The sequence below is a fragment of the Tachypleus tridentatus genome, chromosome 3 (genome assembly GCF_004210375.1).
Source record: "Tachypleus tridentatus isolate NWPU-2018 chromosome 3, ASM421037v1, whole genome shotgun sequence".
Classification (NCBI taxonomy): domain Eukaryota; kingdom Metazoa; phylum Arthropoda; class Merostomata; order Xiphosura; family Limulidae; genus Tachypleus; species Tachypleus tridentatus.
In genome coordinates this window covers 5,783,698-5,811,681 of record NC_134827.1, presented here as the reverse complement: position 1 = coordinate 5,811,681, position 27,984 = coordinate 5,783,698, and the positions used below count along the sequence as shown (strand labels likewise).

The 27,984-nt window shown below is 34.0% G+C and overlaps 1 protein-coding gene and 1 long non-coding RNA gene across 17 annotated transcripts in view; one reads left to right on the top strand and one right to left on the bottom strand.

The window, feature by feature from the left end:
* LOC143246261 (protein FAM117B-like) overlaps positions 1-27,984 on the top strand; it is a 212,070-nt gene that overhangs the window by 96,613 nt on the left and 87,473 nt on the right. For 10 of the 16 annotated variants that reach the window (XR_013025892.1, XR_013025891.1, XM_076492697.1 and 7 more), the window contains one exon: positions 9,737-9,807. The exons of the other annotated variants lie outside the window; for them this stretch is intronic. The gene's annotated coding sequence lies outside the window, so the exon portion shown is untranslated. The remainder of the gene's footprint in view (positions 1-9,736; positions 9,808-27,984) is intronic. 16 annotated transcript variants of the gene reach the window in all.
* Positions 388-27,969, bottom strand: LOC143246263 (uncharacterized). The gene is made up of 3 exons (XR_013025894.1): positions 27,833-27,969; positions 9,261-9,419; positions 388-1,490 (listed from the first exon to the last, which is right to left on the bottom strand). It is a non-coding gene; the product is annotated as an uncharacterized LOC143246263 (long non-coding RNA).

Here is a 27,984-nt window from a genome sequence, read left to right as displayed (position 1 = left end):
AAAACAAATACTCTACACGTATGGTCCGTAGTCCTAAGAACTCGTGAAAGGAAAGAAAAATTTGTAGTAAAACATTAATCACACTGTCATATCTATTGTCGACAAGGCTCTACTCCCATCACTGGGGAGATTAAGGACAGCTGGGTTATGTTACTTATTATACTTTATCTCGGATGAGTCTTCCATTTATGTTACATGATATTATTTCAAATAACTGGAAGTATGAATTTGAATTTAGAAGTTAATTAACTGCATTAAATTTATTATTTGCTAACAAGAATGATACACACAATTTCCTTTTTTAAACTCAAATATATTTTAATATACAAACAAAAACAATACAATCTGTAATAACTGTTATTACTAATAGTTATTACAAATGATTGTATATATATACAAGTATTTTACAAACTACAGTGAGTCCTTCTATCTGGTTTAGAACTGAATATTTTATCGACGATCCAGGTCCACAACGAGCAAATTAATTCCGAGTTGATTATCATTATACCTCGCTTAAGCTAACAATATCTTTTCTTGGATAGCCTCACACCAGGTACAAGTTCACTTCTTACCGATGGAGATATTTAATGAAATCGTAGAAATAATAACGTCCGAAGTAATTTACTGAAGTTGAACGATTTGTAATGTTCGAAATCTATAAACGTTCTTGGTTAAATTATGTAGTTTTCCTTTTAATAGGCATTAATCACAATTATAGCTTCCTATGCCATTAGCACAGTGACTGGTTGACCAACAGTATTCTTTCGGCTAGCCCGTTTTTATAGGAATCACTCTAGTTTGTTGAACTTTCAACAGTGTTTTAGTGCTCTTTCGTCAAACAATTATTGTTAATTTATACAACCAAGAACGTTCTACAAATTTCGAAAACAGGCGGGACTTACGCAATACAATCAAGAATAAACGCCACATGCAAAAACTATACAGAAACAAAGGTAGGTATTAAAATAAATGTACAACGGTAAATCCCTTACAGTTACGATAGTAATAGTCTAAGCTCTATTTACATTCAGTTGCATGAACAAAAACTAAATGCAAACTAGGTCAAATAAGTGACGTGTAATTATCTGTTATTTTAAGTTATTTAAAAATCTGAATTATAGTACGAATTAATAACACTTATTTTATTTGTAAAAATATTTATTAACGTTTACTTGAATTAACTTAACTTTCACCATCATTCAGGAGAGCTGACGAACACAGTTATTACTTTTGTGAGGCACATAACAGTCACTTTTTACTGGATCTTTCCGTCAATTAATTAACTTTGGAAACCTGATAGAACTATTTGAATTTAGTGTTCCTTGCTTAAAAGTAAACATGTTTACCCATTGTAACCAGTCTTCACCGTATGGTCTCTCTAGATGTAACCGCTAGATATATCTACTATGCAAATGAAAAACTGCTGTTGTCGACCTTGCACAACTTGCATCGTTACAACAATATCCCTCCGGGCGGAACATTTAGTTTCTCTAGAGGATGAGAAAGGAACATAGATAACTAAAAAAGAAATCAACCAGGATTTCTAAACCATGTATCATGCTACGCTGCTTAGATTTAGAATAACCAAAAAATTATGAAATTTTCTAGATTGAAATAAAAAGGTAGTATATGCATGGTGTACCTGCCTATACATCAACTGAAGCCTGTAAAAAATACCTTGTATATAAAAACCTTATAGATTTCTTATAGATCGTTAGTGCGACTTTCCATCTGTTTTAGATTGTTGGTTTTTTGTCATCTAAATATAATTTCAAATAAGCAGTTGGTGACAGAAAAAGAAAAATTGTTGTATATGCAGTGAATGCGTTTGTCTGGCATCGTCCACAGATGTATTTGCAAGAACAATAATTTTCGAGGAACTGAAAACTGACATGTGTGAGTACAATAAACAATAGTTCATAAATTGTACGTCACAGATCCACATGTGGAAAGGTATCTGAAGGATATAAGCTAAACGCGATAAAGAAAACTGTCATTTTACCAGTAGGATAAGTTGTTGAGTAAAGCATGTATTTCTATTTTGATAACAGAGGCAAATGGAATAAAAACTAAAATAGTTTCTGAATAATGTAATGTGGGCGAATAGCTGCGTTTTGAAAGTCAAATTTTATAGATAAAAATAGAAAAGTGGATTAACGAGTGTGTGTGTGTTGTATAGCAACAAAACGAAAACAGTAACGATCCAGAAATGTTGCAACAAATATTTTATATAGATGTTTTTTGTAACATAGTATTTTGAAGAACGCGAGTAAAGAAAAAATGTAGAGGAGTAAATTTTTAGAGTTTTAGCATGTTTTAATATTAGTCTTTCACTATTATAATATAGGCCATACCACTGTTGATCAGGAGTTTTAGCATTGGTGCATGTTTTAATATTAGTCTTTGCTTTGCACTTTGTTTTGTGTGAGTTATAAAGGTGACTGCCCGTTTCTAATGGTTGCATGCGTGAATTACATCAAATTTTGAACTGATAGACGCACCAAAACTTCGTTTTCTGCGTGCATACGAAAATTTGAATGAATGCTTCCATCTGTCGTGTGTTTGTGTATTTTTGTACTGGTGAGGTGAAAGGTGGGATGAGTTATCCTGTTAATTTATATATTATTCTGTTGCACGCGTTGAATCACATGGTTGATTTCTTGATCAGATTGAAAAACGCAAGGACTCGTATACTTGTTAAATATATAGTTGGTTGTAACTTGCTCTGGGGCTTGAACCCCTTAAAACTCAGACTAACCACTTAAGTAAATAAAATTAAAATATTGTTTTTAAGTAAGCCAGTATTCTTTTTTTAAAACACAAAGTTAAAAACCCAGGAACTTAGAGAATTTTGTATTCATCAACCTGTAAAACTACTTCCTTTCCTCACATGTTACTTTTTTTCCTTCTATTTTCTAGATGTTGTTAAATGTTACGTGATATTAAGTGAATAGCGTATGTATATCCCATTCTGCTTGTTTTGTTTTTGTTTTTTTGCGTGGAAAAAAACAAGAACATCTAACAAACTCTGGTTTTATCTACTAACATTCCAAATTAAGAATAAGTTTAGTGTTTTGGCACTGTACTGGGGGGTACCTTAATACATGGCTTTTAGTTCCAAGAATGAACGTATTCTAGGACTTTTCAAGGGGAAACGTTTGTGTTGGCACGATAGTGGAAAGGATGCACGCATTTCTTTTTCTTCGAACGAGAAAATTAGAAATGTTTCTGAAATTGGATTGTGCAAGATATAAAAGCTTGAACTTTCACATTTTCTTGAAGACTTTTTGGATCACTAAATTTGGACAAAGGGAATTGTTTTAGATCCAACCACTATCGAGTAAAAAAATACATAGAAACACTTCATCTTAGACGCAGAAAGGTGTGTTGGTAATTCCCATAACTGCATGTTGTGAAAGTTTTTTTTCTTCGTTCTTTATAACAGGAAAAATAATTGTGCTACACATTTGTGTTATGCATAAAATATTCCCACATTTGAAGGCTGGACGGACCCTAGTAGCAGTTGGGACAATGGATTCGAGAGTTTATGGTTCATGCCCCTCCGAATGCAAAAAAAAACACGAAAGTACATAAAACAAATCATTCGATTTCAATAATCCAAGCGTTAGCAATGCAGTTGATTAGCTGCCCTTTATCTAGTCTCTCAGTTCAAAATTAGAGACGATTAGCGCTGTCAGCTGTTATGGATTTTTTTTCCGAAATAAATTGTAAAGTTTATAAGACATAGGGTACAAGCTGCAACGTGGAATTATGAAATGTATCCTAGGTTTTGGAGGTAACTGCGGAAGTTGGACCCATATTGCGGTGGAGGATACATCATCTGTCAGTCTTAACTTCCAATTCGTTAGTCTTACAAAAGAAAATTAGAAATCGAGAGAGCGAGATGTTGGGTGCTTAAGCCCACAACATCCCACATCTATATCACCCATCACTGCCTGCAGCCAGTTGTTGGAAGGTGACTGCTCTCCCAAGTTAGAATAAGAAAAAGATTAAACATAAAAAGATGAAAAAATAAATATAAATAAGGTACAACCATTTGGGGTAAGAAAGATAAAACTTACTTCTTGAAGTCAGCATTCCTGCCCCCAGTAAGATAGAGGCACTAATTAAAATGACATCACCAAAGTGATAGTCACAGTAAACTGTCGTATTTTTATATGCGGCTTTAGGTGTACATGTGCATAAAGTAGTGCCAAGCTCTTAGATGACCTTATTTTTAACTAAATTTTTAGTAATTTTAAGAGAATTTCTCTGATTTTCTTTTCTTTGTATTTATATAATACATTTTTGTATTTATTACATAATAATTTAATAAATTTATCTAATTTTTTTATTAAATCCATTAGCTATTAATTTTCGGATTAGTAAATCAACATTATTAATAAAATATTGTGATTTATTACAAATTTAACAATATCTGAATAACTGCAAAGTTATAATGTTTATAATAGATGGGTATGACACATTAGTATGTAAGGAGGGTAAACTATAAATTAGAAAATCAAAATATTTTCTTTTAGCAAAATTATTTATATTGTTATCCTTTTTATAAAATACTTTAAATTCTAAATAATGTGAATCTGTAGTAGAAATTTATTTTCAATTTCTGATTCTTTTGGATAAATGGTGTCAATAACATTATGTACTTCAGAATTATTTTTGCTTATTAGATCAATAAATATATTTTCATAGCAATATAAATATAAATTTGCTATATAAGTTGAATAGTTAATTCCTATTGGAACTCCTATCACTGGTTTAAAAACTTGTTTATTGAAAAATGTAAAATTCTTAGAAATACAAATACTTAATATATCTTTTATGATTTTGGAACTACAATTTCTTTTTTCTAGTTTTATAAAAGGATAACAATATTGTTCTATTAATGAATTTAAAACAAAGATTAAATTTTTTAGTGGTATTGTGGTATATAATGTTGTAAAATCAAATATTTCAATACTATTTATCTGCTCACTTTTTTTAGACATACTAAAATAGGTTTGTTATTTTCTTATTATCCACAATGTACGTCTTTTATTGCTAATACTTATATTTTTTATTTTATCAAATAAAATATTAAGTAGTTTATTTAATAATATAGCTAGTTGTTTGATAAATGTTTTTATTGAATTAGAAATAAATCTGAATTTAATTGGAGATTTATGTAATTTTGGAATAGCGTAAAGAAACAGCAGATCTACTTAAGAATTATGTTCAGAAAAAAATTAACGATAAGCTTTAACAAAATTATGAATTACTGTATCTTTGGCTTGGTTGACAGGTTCAAGTCCGTGTATTATTAATTTATTTTGTAAGATGACGATATGAGAGTAAAGTACTTTATTTATTAATAAAGTAAATAGTTTGCTTGAACTGAATCTTAACTTCTTAAATTAACCAAAAATAATTTTTGTAAGATTGATGTAATGCTGCAGACTTGTAAGTATATTACTGTTTAGGCTGTAATTGTTCTGCAGTTATATCTAACTCTACAAGAACTGAGATTTACGCTTTGTAGTTTAGCATTGTTATCTATATAAAAGAAAAAACGTAGATATTTCTAAATTATTGTGATTTAGTGTGTTTGTTGTTAAGAACAAAGCTACACAATGGGATATTTATGCTATGCTCACCCCAAGTATCAAAGCCCGATATTTAGTTATAATCATAAAACTCACCACTGAGTCACTACGGGTTGATTTAGTGATATATGGAATAATATGATTCAAAATTTACTTGTATAAGCAAAAATATACATTTATATTAATTATTTTAATTATGATTACTTATTTACACAATAAATTAATGGTGTCTTTGGATTATTGACAGTAGAGGTTTAACTCCTTATTTGTTATAGTACAGTAGTACTAGTTGTGATTTTTATAATAAATTTCAATTTACCTGTAACTTTAATTAATCAGTCTGGTGAACAGAATTAATTGATTGATTGGTTTGTTTCATATATGTATTTCATATTATACCAGTTCATCCATAAAATAACTCTTTCCTTAATAATTAATCGTCTTGCTTCTTATATTTGTCTCTGGATTTTTCTTGGACGTCCCATTACAGGCCCAGCACGGCCAAGTAATTAAGGTGTTTGAATCCCCGTCACACCGAATATGCTCGCCCTTTCAACCGTGGGGGCGTTATAATGTCACTGTCGATCCCACTATTCGTTGGTAAAAGAGTAGCTGAAGAGTTGACGGTGGGTGGTAATGACTAGCTGCCTTCCCTCTGGTCTTACACTGCTAAAGTAGGGACAGCTAGCGTAGATAGACCTCGTATAGCATTGTGCGAAATTCAAAAACAAATAAATGTCCCATTGAGTGTAGATTATCGACGTTTTTCAACTTTGGATTGATTTTGTTTACCGTGGTGTCATGTTTTTCTTTATTTCATTTATTATGTTTTTTAATTTTGCATGTGTGTGTGTGTGTGGCTCCACACTTTTAAGTCTGACAAACAAACATTTTCATGTATATCAATACAACTTCTATATTGTCGGTAGTCATTGTTTTTCAGATTTTACGTAACCGACTTATTCACATCTTGCTGTCAGCTGGTTTAGACCGGTATACTCCCACTTGAAATGCAGTTCTTATTATTCGTCTGTTTTTTATTTCATTAAAACGAATGTCCTTGTTGCAATTGTATTGTAATGCACGTAGTTCTATTCACTTAGCTTCGTCTATATAATGTCGGACAGACAATTATATCAATGTAATATAAAGTTGTTGCTTTTATCCTTCCCATTTTTACAGAATTAATAATGTTCGATGTTGTTATTATCACAATATCAGAGTGAAAACGACATTCAAGGACTATTTTATGTATTTTTGCCCGAGAATAAGCATTGGCCAGGTAACTTCACGCACGTGGAATCTTTAGACATATCAGGTCATCCCATAAGAAATGTTTTTTAGGTTAGGATAAGTTTAAAATGCGTATTTCTTAGCTAAATGAAGTTATTCTCAAAGTCATACACTGATGGCCAAATTCTTAAGGCCAATGAACATAAAGAAAAAATATGCATTTTGCGTTGTTAGACTCAACCACTTGTTTGAGTAGAGCTTCGAAAGATGAAAATAAGAAAAGTAAAAATAAAAAACTTTTTAGCATTTAATAGGGAAAATGTGAACACTATGAAATTAGCCTACATACTAGCTGGTCAAAAGTTTAAAACCACACTGAAACGAAGCGTTAATCGGCAAACACGTAACGAAATTTAGTCATTTGTGTTCAAGCATTAGCGTTGTCAACATCTCCCACTGACATCTCCTGTGTTACATTAGGTAAAAACACGGCAAAGGCTCAAAAGTTTACAGAGTTTGAACGTGGCAGAATTGTCGAGCTGCAAAAGCAAGGTCTCTCTCAACGTGCCATCGCTGGTGAGATTGGGCGTCGTAAAACTGCTGTTGCAAATTTCTTAACAGACACTGAGGAATACGGAACGAGAATTTCAAGTGGTCGGCCCAAGAAAATTTCGCCGGCGTTGAGCAGGAGGATTCAATGAGTTGTTCGGCAAGACACCAGCCGATCGTCGAACCAGATTAAGGCCCTTACAGACGTAAAATGAGCTCAAGAACAATAAGACGGCACCTACGAGAGGAAGGCTTTAAAAACCGTAAACGTCTTCTAAGGCCACGCTTCCTTCCACACCACGAAACAGCTCGGTTAAACTTTGTTGAGAAGCACCAAACATGGGATGTAGAAAAGTGGACGAAGGTTTTGTTCTTTAATGAGAAAATATTTAACCTGAATGGTCCAGATGGCTTCCAACGTTTCTGGTACGATCAGGATATCCCACCGGAGACATTTTCTACACGACACAGTGGATGAGGTTCCATCATGATCTGGGGTGCTTTCTCCTTTCATGGAACAATGGAGCTTCAGGTTATACAGGGGCGTCAAACAGCAGCTGGCTACATTGACATGTTGGAGAGAGCATCTATATTGACTGAAGGCCCACGCTTATATGGAAATGACTGGATCTTTCAGCAGGACAACGCTGCAATCCACAATGCCTGCAGGACAAAGGACTTTTTCATGTCAAATAACGTGATTCTTTTGGACCATCCAGCGTGTTTGCCCAAACTTAACCCCATTGAAAATGTTGAGAGTGGACGGCAAGGGAAGTCTATAAAAATGGACGTCAACTCCAAACAGTGCATGATCTTCGTGAAGCCATCTTCACCACTTGGAATAACATTTCAGCCAGCCTCCTGCAAACGCTTATATCGACCATGCCAAAGTGAATGTTTGCAGTTATTCGCAATGACGCCATGCAACTCACTGCTGAGACCTCTTGTTGGGCATTTTCTACCCTGTTTAGGACTTTTTTTTGGTATGGTCATAAACTTTTGAAAAACTAGTATTTAGGCTAATTTCATAGTGTTTACATTTTTCCCTATTCAATGCTAAAAATGTGTTTTATTTTTATTTTCCCTTTTCTTATTTTCATCTTTCGAAGCTCTACTCTAAGTGATTCAGTGATTCATTTGCCATCACTGGCCATCAGTGTATAAGTTATATGGGATGGCTTGATAGCATTAAATGTAAACCAGTTTGTTTCTTTACTAGTTTTTGTTTTATTTATTTTAGAAGCTCCAATTATCATGAAGGTGTCAGAAGAGGACATAAGGTATATAATGTTGTAGGACTTCAGAAAAGGGAAAAGTGCTCCGCAAAGCATTCAAGAGGTTACGGCAATGACATTTTAAATGTGAGGAAGTGTCAAAGATGGTTCAATAAGATTAGAACTGGTTACTGCAGTTTGAAAGATGCAGCTCGCACTGGACACCCTGTTGAGTTTGCTTCTAGCAACACTTGAGGAGGATTGTGTTGTAACTGTTGAAGTTCATCTCATTGCACCGTCCATCGACATTTGCAACAGCTTGGCAGAATTTCAATGTTGGGAAAATGGCTACCATATGAGTTGTCAACTGTTAATCTGAGAGAATGAGTAGATATTTGCACATCTCTTCTATCTCGTGAACTTCAAGCTTCGTGTTTGAACCGTCAAGTGACTGGAGATACGAAATGGGTACTCTATCAAAATGTTAGGCGCGGTTGACTACAGCCAACTACGAACCTCCACCCTGTGAAGATTTTTCTTAGTGCTTTCTGGTATAAAGGTGGTGTAATGCACTTTGAGTTACAACCAAATCAGACAATCACTGTCAGCAACTGGATCGACTGAACACTGCACTAAAAAAAAGAGAGAGAGAGAGACCTACTTTGGGGAATTGGAACGTTGTTTTCCACCACGGCAATGCACGTCTTCGCACCGCTAAGATCACTTCCAGAAAAATTGAAGAGTTTGGCTTCTCCATCCCCCTTATTCTTTTGATCTTCCTCCTTCAGATTACCATCTTTTCAGAAGCTTGCGACATCATCTAAATGAAAAACAGTTTACCTCTATGAATGAGATAAAAATAACCTTTGTACATTTTTTGTCTCAAAACCTCCTAATTTTTTATAAGCGTGGTGTTGAAAATCTTTTATGGCGTTGGCAGACAGTTAATGAAAGTGATGGAAAATTGATGAATGCTTTTATATAAGTTCTTTTTTTATCCTCATAAAATTTAAGTGTTACAAACGATATTACTTATGGGATGATCTGATATAAGTTATAAGATACTGTAAGCTTTAACCAAATTAAAATTTAATATAGTATAACGTTCTAAAACATTCTCATTTTCCTCCCTTCTAGGTAGGTGAATGTTAGTGCAAACAAATGAAGTAAACGTTCCTAAGCTGGTGGAAGGATAGAAAATTTGAAAGGTAGTTTTGATGTAATCTTTTATTTTTGTCGTAAGCCCAACATCATATGTGTAGAAATATATATTATCATTATTAGTTTATAACAATAAACACTTTTATTTAATAAAGATTTAATTTTTGTTAAAAATATTGCCATTTTTATAAATCGCCACCATGTATGAAGAAAACGAATGATATTTCTATTCAGCGTAACATTTAACTGTTTCTGCGTTCAATAATATAACATTTATATGATAACATTTCAGTTTATGTTGAGAAATAAGTTTTGGGATCAGTAGCTCATATACATGAATACAGAAATTGTAAAACATGAAACATATCACCCCTAATGCAGAAAAACTAACGTTCGAAGAAGCCGTGCCTGTATTTTTTTTAGTTAAATTTTCTCGACAAATATTTTTTTTCTTATTGGCAAAAAAGCATTGTTCTCAAACACTTTTTAACATAGGAACTCTCACCTTACCACAACCAGAGGCGAAGTAGTACTAGTGGATGGCGCAGCAACGAAGAAGAAATGTCAATGATGATTTAGATATATTGCTTACGCCGTTGGAAAATCCGGAATTTGCTGTTTTCAAAATGCAATCCATATTAAAGTAACGAATTTCAGTCAAAAATTATGAGTAGTAAATGAGTGTGTGTGCCTCAGAATGACTACCTACATAACTAGCAACTGTCATACACTATCTCTTTTGTGACTCTTGAATCAAATTGTGCGACGTTTTTTCATGATGACGACAAACCCATTTGAAGTAAAATGCATTCAGAAGACTGCTGGTATGAGTATTAAAACTTTAATACAACCACTAGAAAGAAGACAATTTCTACAGTAATTCCATCGACAATCAACAACCCATCTTTCCAGTTCGAACCGAAAATATCTATTTCCCCAAAACAGTATTTTTAAACAACTTTTTCAAATAATTGCACAAAACCTTCAACATAATTTCACAGAAAGGAAAGCTAAAAGACAACTTACCCAGAAAGATATTAATTCTGTAAACAACTTAAAATGTGGCAACATCGAAATTCTAAAAACAGATAAAGGCAATGCAATCGTTGTTATGAACACAAATGAGTACATTCAAAATTTGAATAATATCTTATCAGATACATAAAAATTAAAGCCAATACACACGCATTCTACAAAAACACATGAAAGCGAACTAAACAAAATGCTACTTTAAATGAAAAACAACAGCACAATTTCGGAAAACCTTTATTCCTACCTACCTAAGGCTCACGCACACCACAACTATACCGCTCCCACAAACCCCATTGACCACTATGACCCATAATGTCAGCTTATGAATTATTCAACTGCAACCTTGTTAAATACATAGCTTGGGTATTTTCTAATTATGTAATATCAGCCAGTTCTTTTTTTTTTTTCAAAGACTCTTTAGCTTTAAATCTATTGTTGATCAACTAAACCATGAAGCCTTAATGGCCAGTTTTGATGTAATCTCCCTCTTTACAGAAGTCCCACCTAACGAAGCCTGTAAGATAGTTTTATAACATTATATCCAAGATCCCAACTCATTAATACACATTTACAGCAACAAATTAGCAAATCTTATAAAATTAGAGTTTACTATCACCAAAACTAACTTTTATGTTCAATGACTAAAACTACACACAAATATATGGTTTAAGTATGGGCAATCTCGTGTCACCAGTTCTAGCGAACATTTTAGTGACATAAATTGAATCTCAAGCGATCAGTTCAGCCTTACACCCACCACAGTATTGGTATAGATATGTTGACGATACAATTGCTGGATTCACATCTACAGAATACACACTTAATTTTTTCAACCACGTTAACTCCGTACACCCCAACATTAAGTTCACCTGTGAACACGAGAAAACTAACCAAATAGCATTTCTCAACCTCAAGAACCGATACACAATTCAAAACAGAAATCCACAGAAAAATCACCCATACTGGACTGTACCATTCTCTGGGACTCGGCATATGAAACAAAACAAAAACTCAACATATTAAGAAACCAAATAAACACAGCCCCAAAACTATGCTCACCCAATAAAATTAATGATGAAATCAAACAAATAAAACAACACTTCATCAACATTAACAAATTTCCTTCAAAAATCGTTGAAAAACTTTACACATTCACACACCTAGACCAACAACATAACAAATAAACAATAATAAATTCAAAGAAATAACAAAGTATAAAACCTTAAACTGCTGCATACCACATGTTCCCGTTATTAGCGACAAAGTAACAAACATTCGAAAGAAGAACTTGCAAAATAGAACGCAACTTTCCAGTAAAAACTAAATTTATTAAAAAGCCAAGTACGAAACTAAAATTCATACTGTGTAAAAACTACACTGACAAACATAACACCAACATTATTTATAAAACACAATGCAACAACTGCCACAACTTCTATAGCGGAGGAACACGCAGAAAATGGAAACCAGATTAAAATAACATTTAAAAAAAACATCTTCGCATGTTTTTGAACACTGTAAATCAAATAAACACAACATAACCATAGAAACACCAGCATACTAAGTAGGGAAACAAACGCAAGATCAAAGAAGCCCTACTTGTACAAGAACTCAAACCAAAATTGAACCAATACAAAGAAACATCTTTATTACCTATATTAACCTAATATATTATTGCAACTCTCCCTATAATCTCGTACTCTTTTACACTCTCGTCCCTAAGACATGTGCTTAACAACGGGCAGTTGCAAACTCTCTTTGTTAACCTGAAGATGACCTAAGAAGGTTGAAACGTTGTTCTGTATTTTATTTTAATTAAAGTTTTGACATTCATAACAGCCATTTTATGAATACGACTTTTTTTTACTGTCAATTTGAGGTTAGGAAACTCATCTGAAGGAAGGCTACTGTTACTACCCTTCTGTTCTTGTCAGAAACAAATCCATTTCTGAATGCCGCCACAGCATCTTTGGATGTGATAAGATGTGTTTACCTCAAAAGGGAGAATGTCAAAAATGTCCATCGCGATCGCATCCACAGCAACTACTCATGTTGCAAGTCGAACATCTCGTAACCTTGCACGTGCAGGTAATCGAGGGAATAATGGTGATAGTTGATGACGTGCCCAAGAGTAGCGAAGTTCTAGTCGCGGTCACCAGGGCCTGGAGTTATTTGAAGATCTGTTAGGCTTTGGTGTGAAGAAACAGATACAAAGACAGGCGAGTAAGTTCTTGTAGCAGACCCTTTGGTTACGCCTATAAGAAGGTCAATCATTACCTATAGGATTTTTAATGATGTTGCCGGTCTCAAATCCGTCAGTTTTATACGAGTTAAAAAGTGTAATCGTAATATCTCGTCATATGCTTACCGCTATAGCTGTTTCGCGAAAATCGGATAAGTTCTACATTTTTTATGCCCGAACCCTACCACCGAGGTACCTCTAGTTAAGAGAGGTGTCTTGGGTTAATTATAACTGTCTGTCTTTTCATCCTCTAAGCTCAAGCATAAGCTATCCTCAGAGAATAAAAATCCTATTTTTTTTTCATTTTTTATAGTGCAACTTGTCATCCAAAACGTATAAAAATTATTCATTGTTTGACTTAGTGAATCATAAAACCTCATTTAAAGGTGTGTGGGAAAAAATTTCCCTAAACATTTGAACTTCTAGCATTTCACACTGATTATAAAAAAACAACTTGTTATATCCGTCGCTGAGGATGAAACGCAAAACATCTGCAATAAGTGAATAAACGAACAAATATTAAATATGATGTTAAAAATTTGCGTAAATGCTGTTCCAAGAAATGACTTGTCATTGGTTATATACAGGTTTTAAATACGCTGATGTTGGAGTGCATGGCTATCTCCGCAATTTGTTCATGCTACTTGGTTTATAAAACAGTACTCCTGTTTGTCCTTACAAGTCTGTGATGCGGATCGAATGGTCGAGGTTCAAGATTAGTTATGCCGCTTAATACATTCTGCACTTTCAGTTGTAAGAGGATAACAATAGAGACGATCGGTCCAATAATTGGGTTAACAGTAGACGCATACTGATATATGCAGGTTTTGCTGTTTACCACCACCATCTCCTCTGGTCAGCTGTTTAAATTAAGGACGGCATAAGTTATCATTAGAGAGTCAGCTGCTGATGTGACAAAAAGAACTGTATGAGTTGTTGGGAACATCTGGAGAAAATGAAAAACAACTCGGTTTGATATACTAAGTTGTGATTATATAACAAAAAATAAACCACACGACGAGGTTTTTCGCCCAGTACCAGGGCTCGTCAGTCGCTGGTATACGAAAACACAGTAATCGTTGTAACAGTTTTTATATTACCAAACTACACGAATAACGATGATCAACACTGTTTTGTTGTTTTTTTGTGTTATTTGGTGAATAATACGATCAATTGAGTATTCTTAATTGGACCGTTTAGGTGATGGGCTCAATTATGAGATGATGATTCTGTTCGACTACATATTGTATAATCTTCCTCTGGTGCGTGAAAATTCACCAAATGTTATCCTGTGGCAGATTAGTTTCTAGTCTAATAGTGCTAGCTAGCATTGTGATGGACTGTTTTGAACAAAGAATCAGAGGTTATGGATGGGCCAACAAAAATTGTTGATGAAAGTCGTATAGAACGCCTCTAGATTCTCCATATGCCTCGTGTACATAAGCTCCTTATCCCAGTGCTCGTCATCTGAGAAATAGAGGAAAATCTTCCAGAATAACATTTGTTTACTAACACAAAATATACCCAACATATGCAAACTATATCAATTGCCAGCAGGGGAGAGAAGGGCTATATTTGTTACTGTTATTTTTGTTCACTAATGTAAGTCTTCAAGACAAGTGATTCAGTTAGACCCAAAAGCTCTAACTGCTATCAGTTTGAAATTGAGGATATATTTTCTGGTTTCCTCTGATGCTTGATTTGTTACGATTGCAAAATAACAAGAGGTTTGATTTAAAAAAAAAAGTATTAGAGTTACTCTAGATTCTCTAACTTTTTAAGAATTAAAGTGATTAGGCACAGTAGATTACTAAATGAAATAGTCAGTAATATGTATTGATAACAGATGGATTATTTACTGGAAGAAACTATTTAAAAAGTCGTTGCTCTTGAAAAGTAAGTGCGACTGTAGAATTTATTCATTATCCAGAAAACATATTATATACACCACCCGCTAGTACAGCGGTAAGTCTACGGATTTACAACCGTAAAAGTAGGGGTTCGATTCCACTCGATGAGCTTAGCAGATAGCCTGATGTGGCTTTGCTATAAGAAAAACTTATTATATACAACAAATAATAATGTTAGTATTCTCGGGGCGTGTGTGCTACCCACATAACTATTGGTTATTTCAAATAAAAATAATTTTATCTACCAGATGTCACTTTACTTGGAACAAGAAAATATCACAATATCGCTGTTTACCGTCACATGTACAACGTTATTGTCATTTTTCTTAGAGGAAGAAATGAATGATCCAGAAGAATATGGAGATAAACTAACCAACTTCCCTGACCAGTGGCCAGGTGGTTAAGACGCTCAACTCGTAATCTGAGGGTCGCGAGTTCGAATTCCCATTCCACCAAACATGCTTGCCCTTTCAGCCGTAGGCTATTATAATGTGACGGTCAATCCTGCTATTCACTAGAAAGAGTAGTCCAAAAGTTGGCGGTGAATAGTGATGACTAGCTGTCTTCCTTCTAATCTACACTTCTAAGTTAGGAACGGCTAGTGCAGATAACTCTCGAGTAGCTTTGCGCGAAATTTGAAACAAACCAAACTTTTACCAGTGTTCTGTGTGAAAACTGTTCACAATTTTCGTTAACTCTGGTGTGTGCAATTTTATATTAAAACAATGAGACAGCAAACGCATGGTATGGCTGCATACCACAACAGTTTTATCAGTGATAAAAAATAATTCTTCTGTAATCGAAACAGTTAGTATTAATAAATTTAGGGCTAGAATTATTCTACCTGACTATATCAAATGTGTAAAAAACAAGTTAATCCATTCACCAAAGCTCATTGATTTGAGTTTTATACATGATTCGAGATATGACACCGCTGAATATGCTTACTGTGTTCATCTGTAAGCGTTTTATAAAAATGGCAGACAACCATGTTATTCGTTTCAATAAACGTATGCTGGTGGTTGTTCTTCTGGTCAGTAGTTTGAAAGTCAGGTTACAAGTATTTGACGAACCATAGACATCTTTAAGATATAATTAGACCACTTGCAAATAAGACGTCGTTCAGTTTGAAAAATTTTATTCCAGTCTTAAGGTGGATATAATTAATTTGATATTTATACTGTTATAGAGAGCTGTAGTATCGTGATGTAAAAATGGAGCGATCTTTTAATAACTTATTACAATGCTTGTTCGTATTTGACACATTAGAATAGCGTAGTAAATATAATGGAAGTTTCTTGATATACCACTATAGGATGCTATACAAAATTTAATTACTTCTATTAGTTTAGTTACTCATTATCAAGACGTTTAAACTGAAGCATAGACCTTTTTTTTTTTTTCGGTTCACAAGTTACGCTGCGTAAGAAATTTCTTGAAAAGTAAATTCCGATTTATAAAACCATTTCTATCATGTAAGTTTCTCCCAGAGGCTCAGCAACGAGTCTGAGTGGCCTATAACTTAAAAATTGGGTTTCGATACCCGCGGTGGAAATAGCATCGTGTAACTTTGCGCTTAATAACAAACGCAGATCTCGTCAGTTTTCATTTACTGACAGCTGAATTGGTTGTTTTGAAACTTTTAAAGCTCCATCCCTTACATAACGTATATTGTTTAACGTGATCAGTATTTAAAATTGCTCTTGTTCAGAAGTTGAAACAGATGAATTAGTAGTACACATATGGAACTTTGTAATGTTAATAATTAGAACGTGTAGTGAAACTTAAGTTTTATAACTGTTATTAATACGTGATTTTGCTTAACCTATTTTTGAATCATCTTGTGTGAAATAACGTTAAGGGGCGCACATATGATGTTCTTTCTCTCGCCACGACCATGTGGTAGTACTATATCGCTTTCATCTTGTGCCGTATCTTTATGTCCCACTTAAACCAAACTATCCTAACACGTTTTTCATGTTGTTTAAACGCGGGGGCTATCTTATATTAAATGATGAGCATATTTCACTTTGGTCAAAAGTATCGTCACGCAGTGAGATGCTTTTGTAAATAATTCTTCTTGTTGCTGTAAGTTTCATTTATATTTCATTTATTAAGATTAACTTACTGAAGTGTATATTATTATACCATAAAGAAACAGTACTACCTTAAACCAACTGACTGGCAAAGCTGTCTTTTATTTGGCTGTGATTCACATGAAAATCTACTAGTCCTTTTTCCAGTTACATCTCTCTCATTCATTTCTACTTTTCATTGTATGGCAGATGAATAATCGTTAATAAACAATAAAACATGAACATATCATTTAGAAAATAAGTAATACAGCTCATTATCTTAAATATTAACTTCCTCTGATTATCATTTTATGTATATGTTGCATTTTCTAAATAATAATAATAAAGTGTCGATGTTTTTGGTGGCTTTGTTGTGAAAGAGTTGTCAGTAAAATAGCTTGTCTGTGAAATGTACCTGAGGGTTATGTGAAGAAAACAAACGTTTTGCACACGATTGGCGTGATGTGCCTGGATTGCGATACGTGTTAGTTAGCACGAGCAAACCTGATTGACTTCAAGTTTTATGACGGTATATTGAGTTAGAAAGCCACATGTACTTACCAGTGTAGAGGGAAAAGATAAACTAGGTTCAAACATTAATAATAGCCAGACGTGTGATAATGAACACTTAACATTTAGAAACCTAGTGTGGCCTGGTTCTTAGTGTTTGACTCGAAATCTATAGGTCGCTAATTCCAATTCTTTCAACGAATATTCTCGTTCTTTCAGTTGTGTACGCGTTATAATGTTACGGTCAGTTCCACTTTTCGTTCAGGGCACTGAACTCGCAATCTACAGGTCACCAAATAAACTTGCTCCTTTCAACAATGAGAATGCATTATAGTATGACGGTCAATCCCACTATTCGTTGATAGAGTAACCCTAGAGTTGGCGAAGGATGCTATTGGCTAGCTGTTTTCTATCTAGTCTCTCACTTCAAAATTAGCCCCTTCTCCACTAATGGTTCAATGGTAGGTCTCTGGACTTAGGAAATTGAAAATCGGGTTTCGATATCCGTGGTTGGTACAGCACAAACATCTTATTGTGTAGCTTTGCACTTGAGAACAAATAAGCTCGCACAGCCTTCGGGTAACTTTGCATGAAATTCAACAAACAAGCAAAAACTGATTGTTTTTCGAGGATACATGAAAAACAAAACACAAAATTTGTGCTTTCTTTATGATTTTTCCTCCTTAACTTTTTAAATAGTTTTGCACGAATTTCATTAGGTGCGTAAGGTACAAGCTTTAGTAGTAGGTTGATAATTTACTTTTTTTTTGCCTTGCGGTTTTCCTCACAGAGTAAGGTATCAAAGCTGTGAGTTACTGTATACGATCTGAATGCCTGGTTTATGTGGTAAGAAATACTTTGAATACAGTCATCTCCTGTTCGTAGGGAGGATATAAACAAGTTTTTTGGTTTTTTTTACTTCGTTTATTTATTCCATAACATCGGTAAAAGGCAAGGCAAGCTGGATTTTAACAAAGAAAAGTATAGACAAGGTGAATACGTTGAATTATAATGAGCTTTTGATTTTTGCTTTAAGAACAGCTGCTGATAGATGAGCTACAAAGAATTTGCATCAGCATGAACATTTATTTATATTTTGTAAAATTATGGTAACTTGAGGAACCAGTTGAGATAATCTATGAAAGATTTATATCGTCGAAAATACTGGAAGCACTGTATGTTTCTATTTAGTTTTATAAAAGTGATACTAAATATTCCGACGTATTTAAAGTTTATTTGCTTTGTTGTAAATTGTTGTAAAAAGCATCAAAAACCACAAAAAAACATATAAAAGTTTTCAACTACATTGGTTTTCTTAATATTGGTATCTGGTAGTACAGTCTTGCTGAATTTAACGGTCGAAAATAATCGAAACTTGTTAACACTATCGGACCTTCAAAAGACTTGCAACGGACAAGGGTCTTCCTTTCTGTTCCTAGTAACCTTGTAAGGAGGAGGGAAATACTGGGATGGGCCCCAAAGTCAAGACTCTTTTGGTATTTGTTGCTGTATTTCTTCTGTTATCAAATATAGCTCGACATTAACCTTGAACAGTCAAGTCTTCTTTCATCCGAGTGCTCAACATCTGTTTTCCCAACGACTGCTGGGGAAAGTGAGGTTTTTGATGTGGACAGAAAAATAATCATGTCTGGACAGTGTTATCTTGAGACGTGCATGTACACTATACAACACCACAGTGTACATTATACCACTGAGAAGTGTGTGAGAAACTGTAATATGTGGTGAGGCTGATGTGGAGACAGAGGAAGAATCGAAACTTTATGTACTTTAAGTTGAGGGAAAGGCGAATTGATCCAAGGTTATCGGAAATAAAACTATTATCTAGTGTTGAAATAAGTAATAAATAGGTATTACGAATTTACTGTTCGTGTGATTTGTATACGAATGTTTAATCCGATGTGCATGAAAATTTATCTTAACTTGTGGCAGCGCAAAGCTATACAATGGGCAGTCTGTTTACTGTGGGAAATCGAACCTCGGATTTTAGCATTATAAATCCGTAAACTTTTCGCTTGCTCCTCCTGTGGCCCATTGTGTAGCTTTATGCTTCACTAAAAACTTACCGCTGATCCATAGGGACCATGTATACAAATAAGTGGTCGTTCTTAAGTATCATTTAAAATCAAATATAAAGTAATGAAAAGGAGTATATGATCTATATACTTCAAGATAACATTTTGAGAAACAAATATACTTTTTTTTTTGTAAAACTATTCAATCAGCTGGTAAACTAATATGAATACTTTAGGTATGTGGATTTTTGAGACAAAATAGTTTCCGATTACACCAATTTTTCTTCCTAATGTTATATTTAAGAACGTTTTTAGTCTAAAAATGTAGAGGTTATGAAATAAAAAGTGAAATACTATAACAGATTAAGGTTCTGAATGTAAGAAGCTAAATAAAAACTGATTAAGCTGTCATTGTTTCGAGCATTGATTAAAACTGGGACTTGGAAAGAGGTGGAACTCTCTTTTGTGATCCACTTCCATATTTCGAGCAGAAGACCAGGAACACTCACGGCTTGAATCCTCAAGTAGTGGAACGACGTACCGGATCATTCCGCCTCAAATTAACCCCTAATTTCAAGGTACACATTCGATTGTAGAAGAGCAAAATTATATTTTATTTATTTTATTATTACTATTATAATCACAGTATGCTGTGTCAATGAAATATTAACATACTTGGTGATTCATGGAAGAGAATGGTTTGTTATGGAACCGTTAGAATAATGCCAAAGTTTAGTATACATTGCTTATTTTGAGGCACACCTTCGTGAAAGTTTGTCTTCATTGTGTGTGTTGTTTTTCAGTATATGAAATGATTTTAATTGCAGGAATGAAAAATCGGTTATTCGAACTACACCTTCTGTTAGTCACAGCTTGAAGTCACTTCTTTATTGTTATTGATTTCTCTTTAATCACGAATGTATACTTTTAGTTTCGAGTGGGAAGGTGTAGCAGACAGGGTGGATAACCCATCGTGCAACTTTGAGCTAAAACCGTCAACAACGTTTATATGTTGAATAGAAAAGTAGATTTAATACGTATTCGGCTGCTTAGCCGTGATAAGTTACTGAAATATATAAAGTACCTTTTGTGTTTTTCTTCTTCATGCAGAAAATAAGGGTGCACTTTATTCTGAAGAGTTTCTCGAAAACAAATTTATTTCTAACTAAACTAAAATAATGTTTTACGTAAGCATTAGCCGTATATTAATTATTCTCTGGAAGTTCTCGAGAGAGAGAGAGAGTTTTTGAGGTATATACCACCGATATACGCATAACAAGCAAAACCGTAAACGTAGTCTCAATATGAAGAAGTTATTAAAATAAAACAAAATGTTATCGTATATAAGTGTTATAAGTTGAAACATAAGATAGATATTCGATAAAGAGACAGAGAATTGCTTATTTTCATTATACAATATAACAAATTTAGGTGTTTATCAAATGTTGCATAATACTTCTTAACCCATACTTCATTTAATTAAGTAATGAATATCATCCATACTGTGTAACGGGTTTAGCCGTCTATCATTTGAATTATTTCCCGCCATAAGTGCAGAATAATATTCATTATTTATGCAGACTTTATATATATTTAATATATACAGAAACGGTGCCAACTAATACAATTGTTAATAAATTACTAAACACATGTTGCTGATGAGATTATACATCCGGTATTAAGTATATCGTAAAGTAACAAACGTGTTAAAAAGTTTCTCAAAAACAAATGTAAAAATATGTTATAGTTTTTCCAAAGTACGGATTGTTATTTGTGTGAAACGTTTTGTTTTGTCCTGTTCACGATTATGAGGCAGAATTTTGTTCTATTGTAGGTATTTTCGATATCTAATAAACAACAACAACAAAACACTGAGAGGGAGCTAAAAACGATATGAAAATACCTACGCTTATACTGTGAAATCCCTTCGCATGCGCAGTGACACTATATCCAGTTTTCAGAAAGTTGGTTGTTTTCCAAAACTTAACTGAGAATAAGTTGTTGTTTTTTTATTCTAATGGTGATTAATATCAGTTCCGGGAAGCTCAACTGCTACTTATCATTAATCAGTGATGACGAGAAACCCACTTGTTGAGAAATTTATATGCAAAAACGGCTCGTTTAGGTTGAGAAAATATTTTACATAGCAGAGCGAACAACGTTTCGACCTTCTTCGGTCATCGTCAGGTTCACAAAGAAAGAGGTAACTGACCGGAAGCTGACCACATGTTTGAAAGGGGTTGTGTAACTGTGTGTCGAAATGTAGAGGGCGGTATTAGATGTTTGAATATATAATTTTATTTATTATATTAATATAGGTATAAAGGCGTTCCTTTATATTGGTTTATTTTGGGTTTAAGTTGTTGTATAAGTAAGGCTTCTTTAATTATACGTTTGTTTATGTTTGTTTCTTTATTTAGTATTTGAGTGTTTTCTATGGTTATGTTGTGTTTATTTGACTTGCAGTGTTCGAAAACGTGTGAAGGTGACTTTTATGTTCTTTGAATCTGGTTTCCATTTTCTACTTGTTTCTCAATATAGAAGTCGTGGCAGTTTTCACATTGTATTTTATAAATAATGTTGGTGTGGTGTTTGTCAGTGTAGTTTTTACATAGTATAGACCTCAGTTTTGTGCCGGGTTTTTGAATAAATTTGGTATTAATAGGAATGTCATATTTTGTTACTAATTTTGCCAAATGTTGGTTATTTGTTTGCTGATGTCGGGAATATATGGTATACAGCAGTATATGGTTTCGTGGTTTTTTGATTCGTGAGCTGTATTTACTTTAGTTGGTTGATTTTGCTTTCTGTCTAGGTGTGTGCGTATAATGTTTTCTACGGTTTGTGGAGGAAACTTATTGATGTTAGTGAAGTATTGTTTTATTTTGTCTAATTCATCGTTAATTTTATCTGGTGAGCATAGTTTTATGGCTGTGTTTATTTGGTTTCTTAGTATGTTGAGTTTTGTTTTGTTTCATGTGCTGAGTCCCAAGGAATGTATAGTCCAGTATGGGTGATTTTTCGGTGGATTTCTGTTTGAAATTGTGTATCAGTTCTTGTAATTTTGAGGTTAAGAAATGATATTTGATTGTTTTCTTACTGTTCACATGTGAAGTTGATGTTGGGATGTATAGAGTTAATGTGATTGAAAAATTAAGTATGTGTTCTGTAGATTTGAATCCGCAACCGTGTCATCTACATATCTATACCAGTATAGTGGTGGATGTAATGCTGTGTTAATTGCTTGTGTTTCAACTTGTGTCATAAAATATTGGCTAGAACTGGTGATACTGGGTTGCCCATGCTTAGGCCGTTTGTTTGTATATAGTTTTGGTTGTTGAACATGAAGTTTGTCTTTATCGTGGTGAATTCTATGAGGGTTGCTAACTGGTTACTGGGAATTTCTGTAGTTGGGTTAGGGTCTCGGATATAGAGTTCTAAGGCTATCTTGCAGGCTTCAGTGGTTGGAACTTCTGTAAAGAGGGATATAACATCGAAACTGGCCATTAAGGCTTTATGATTAAGTTGATTTAGATTAGACTTGAAATTAAAAGAGTCTTTGATAAATGAGCTGGCTGATGTTACATATTTGGAGAATGCCCATGCTATGTATTTACCAAGGTTGTAATTAAACGATTCATATGTGGACATTATTGGTCGTAATGGACAATCTGGTTTATGAGGTTTGGGGATGCCGTATCTTTGTGGTGTGCGTGAATCGGTTTTACGTAGGTAGGAATAAAGTGTTTGTGAAATTGTGTTGGCTTTTTTCATTTGTAGTAGTAATTTGTTCAGTTGCGTCTCGTGTGTCTTTGTTGGATTTGTGTGTATTGGTTTAAATTTGTTCGTGTCTGATAGGATGTTATTCATTTTTTGGATGTATTCATTCGTGTTCATTATGACTATAGCGTTACCTTTATCTACTTTTAGAATTTTTATGTTTTGTCTTGTTTTAGGTTTTTTATGCAATTAATGTCTATTTTTGTAAGGTTGTTTTTCAGTTTTCTGTTTTGTGAAATTATGTTGATGGTTTTGTGAGAAAATTCTACTTATCATTGATTAATATCAGTTCTGGGAAGTTCAACTGCTATTTATCATTGATTAATATCAGTTCTGGGAAGTTAAACTGCTACTTATCATTGATTAATATCAGTTCTGGGAAGTTCCACTGCTACTTATCATTGATTAATATCAGTTCTGGTAAGTTCAACTGGTACTTATCATTGGGGTCGATAATATGAGGTTGGAGTAAAGATAAATAAATGATACTCATTTGCAAAACATATTTTCATTTGGGGAATGAAAAGGTACAAAACATTTGAAACAATATGCGTTTGTAAATTCTGTTTTTTGTGGAATCAATTGCTGCTTATACGATAATTTCCATAGTTATACGTACCGAATCAAGTAGCATTACTTCATATATCTCGCAGTAATGTGACAATTTTCCTTCTTTCTTTTTTTTAAAAATGAGAATAGGGAAAAATTACTCGTACTTGGTTCTAAGCCCAATTTCTTGATTTCTCGTTCAGCTGAAAGCAAAAAGAAAAAGTAAAACGAGGAAAATTACAAAAAAAAAAAAAGAATTAAATAGACATTTTATTCGACATTCACAGATTTCGGGTTACGATCAGGGTCAAACTGTTTGTTTATTTTTTGAATTTCGCGCAAAGCTACACGAGGGCTCTGCGCTAGCCATCCCTAATTTAGCAGTGCAAGACTAGAGGGAAGGCGGCTAGTCATCACCACCCACCGCCAACTGTTGGGCTACTCTTTTACCAACGAACAGTGGGATTGACCGTTACATTATAACGCCCTCACGGCTGAAAGGGGCGAGCATGTATGGTGCGACGGGGATTCGAATCCGCGACCCTAAGATTGGGTCAAATTGATAACAAAATTGGAATTATTTTGAAGACGTTGTTCAAGAGTGATTTTCAGATTCAGTCCTAACAAAGTGGTTACTTCGTAAATGGTTATTTGTAAACTTATCGGTTAAACTATGACAGGCCTGACATGGTTATGTGGTTAGGTCACTTGACTCGCAATCTGAAGGTCGAAGGCTTGAATCCCCGTCACACTAAACATCCTTGCTCTTTCAGCCATGGGGGCATTATAAAGTTACGGTAAGTCCCAGTATCCGTTGGTAAAAGAGCAGCCCAAGAGTTGGTGATGAGTGGTAATAACTAGCTGTTTTTCCCTTTAGTTTTTCACTGCTAAATTAGGGAAGGTTAACGCGATATTTAAACTAAGCCAAACTTTGTTCTAAGCAGCACCTTGACGAATTATCTATTGTTTTGTGGCTTTATTTCAAGATTGTATGTTAAGTTGTATATTCTCGACTTTCTTGTAAAACTTAAAAACATGAGAAAGTGTTGATTTGTTGAGCACTTTGTGTGATTGATGTTAATACACGTTCCTTTATAGGATAGGAGGTTATGATAGGTATAAAGATACTGTCAGTAACCAGCGAAAGAAACTGCATTTTGTTGATGTATATACATAGGCGCGCGCGAAATTATGATAAATACATTTTGTATATTTGAATGTAATGGCTGTACAACCCCATCTCAAATGATGTATGCCACTGTTATATTCTTTCATGAGCATTATGCCTGAAGCTTTTCCTGTCTTTGTGCTTTAGAATAGATTAACTGTGGTTCAAAGTGTTCGGTAAAGTAACGTCACACGTGAATAGAACTGCTTGCGTCACACTTATCACAATACATCCTTGAATTAGCAAAAGCTGAAGACTTACAGTTAAAGTGAATAGACTTTAACTGAAGCGAACAGCACTTTCGTATGATTGAAATTAAAATGCTTGTCGTGCGCGGCGTGGAAATAACTCTATGAGATTTCGAATTTCCGTGTAATATTTGAAGACTAGTTCTAGGCTGGCATTACATACAAACATGTTAGATGTATTTTTACACGGATGTTTGCTAGTTAACTTGTATTAAATAAACATTTGTGCGGTTGTCGTCAGCATTGTATCACAGATATTAATCATTGGGAAAATGTATATTGGAAGTCTTTTTACTTACCACATGTACACATCGCTTCAGTTTTAGTTTAATATAATAAAATCATCTCTTTTTACCTATTTCTCAGCCAGTAGTAAGATATACTCTGAAGTATTATTTCATTTGGGACTTCAAGCTTGAATCACCACATATGGCAAAATATTTTATAAGTACTTGACTTTTAACTCTGTGTACAAGTTAATCTGTATCTTACAGTGACTGGTGTAACTAATTTCGATACTTTTGGTGGGTACAACACAAAGTCCATTGTGTAGCTTTGCGCTTAACTACAGACAAAACACCTAATGATGTGTAACATAAGTAGTTTCAACTGCATCATGTTGTGATTGGTATAAGTAGTTTCAACTGCATCATGTTGTGACTGGTATAAGTAGTTTCAACTGTATCGTCGTGTTGTGACTGGTATAAGTAGTTTCAGCTGTGTCGACATGCAGTGACTGGCGCAAGTAGTTTCAACTGTGGATTTGGTCGCTTAGAAAGCATGCCTCGTCAATAGCAGTTCACAATCCTGTTAAGTGTAGTTTGTGTACTTTAGTGCGTTCTTCTTACTAATAATCTATGTTGTGCCAAGTAAAACTGTTCGTTTAGGCGATCTTATGTATACTTCTAAACATGTATTTGGTATTTGATCAAGTATTTGTATTACACGTAATCAGAGAATTGTAGGGAGAGGACGTGATACGAAGCATCGAACATACATTGTAATGTCATTGTTGAAGACGTCCGAAGCTGTGGAATTAACTAGCTTGTTCAGTCTTAAAATGTTATCATCTGTTAAGTGTTTATTGTGTTGATTCGTTTTTAACTACAATATCTTAGCGCTATTGAAAGTATATGACGTTTCTTCCGCCTTAGCATTAAGGCCTTTCCAGAGTTAAATCTCAAGCAAATACAGTTCATAGAAGATCAGTCATTACTCACATTACCCATAAAATCTAGGCTTCTTACAGAAGAGTAGAAACAAGTACAGATTTATAATAGGTTGAGTAATGAATTACAGTGGCGGCTCCGCAGGTTGAGACCCCAGTGTAACAAAGGTAAGTCTACGAACGCTAAAATCACAAGTTAATCATTGGTGGACACAACAGATAGAGAGCTTGATGTCGCATTCCTGTAAAAAAACATACGAACACTGCAGGTTGAAAACAACTGTTTAAATACACGTACAAAATATTTATTTCTCATATTTTAATGTCTGTCATTTTTTTTTAAACTTTACATTTTACTTTTTGTAATTCCAACCTTATCCATGTTGTAAAACTTAGAAATTTAATTACGAACCGGCAACAACGCAGACCAGTGGCATAAAGTAATTCATTTGTTTACAAAGCTAATAGGGAGCTAGGTAATATTTTTAAAATTTTTATTTTGTACTATTATAATTAACTATTCAATTCCATGAATTATAGGTACGAGTATTTTACCAGCTGAAAATATCGTATTATTAATTATCGAGTTAGGAATGCATTGATATAACCAATAAAACTGTCCATAAAAATATATTTCATTTAGATAATTTGCCATTGCTGTTGCAAATTGTGAGTGAATAACTAAATGCGAGTTTTATATTAGTTTTAAACATATTCGTGCATTACACTTAAAGCCTCTCCAGTGGACCAGAGGTATGTCTGTAAACTTGTACCGCTAGAAATTAGGTTTCGATATCTGTGATTGGCAGAGCCTAGAGAGACCTTTGTGTTGTATTCATGATTTAATAACAACAGTAACAACGCTTCTAAAACTATGGAAATAAAATCTACTCTGCAAAACTAGTTCATAATAATGACAGTAGCATTTGATAATTGACACGTAGACGTGAAAATAATGCAGTTACAGAATTTAAAAATAAAATGCTGGAAAGCAAGTGTTTCTTAAATTGTGTTAACATTCTTTAGGTAATGGAAAGATAGTAGTATGTTTAAATTATTCGCTTCTGTACCATATTATTTATCAACGTGTCTAAATTACCTCGTGCAATAACATTTATGTTTATTGTTGCAACTATATTTAGCATTTGTTTGAAATAAGTTGTAGTCAAAGCCAGAAATAGGATATTGCCAAACAGGTGAAAAGACGTGTGTTTTATTCTTAGTTTCAAGAAGTTCAAGCTTTTAAACAAATTCTCATTTGTTATACTTAAGGAAAGAAAGAAAAAATATATATATAAAGGGATGACGTGTGTGTGCTGTTTTAGTCGAGAAAGCATACAATACCTCGAACACTAACCTTCACCTTGGTCGCTGCGACCGCACACTGCAGTGAAACGGTTATTGTTCTTCTCCATCCGCGGGCAGCCTGCCAGTATTTAGTGGTAGATTATGTGGTGACTGTGAAGCTGTGCTAGCCTGCTTGGCGACGTTCATAACGTTTACACTAAC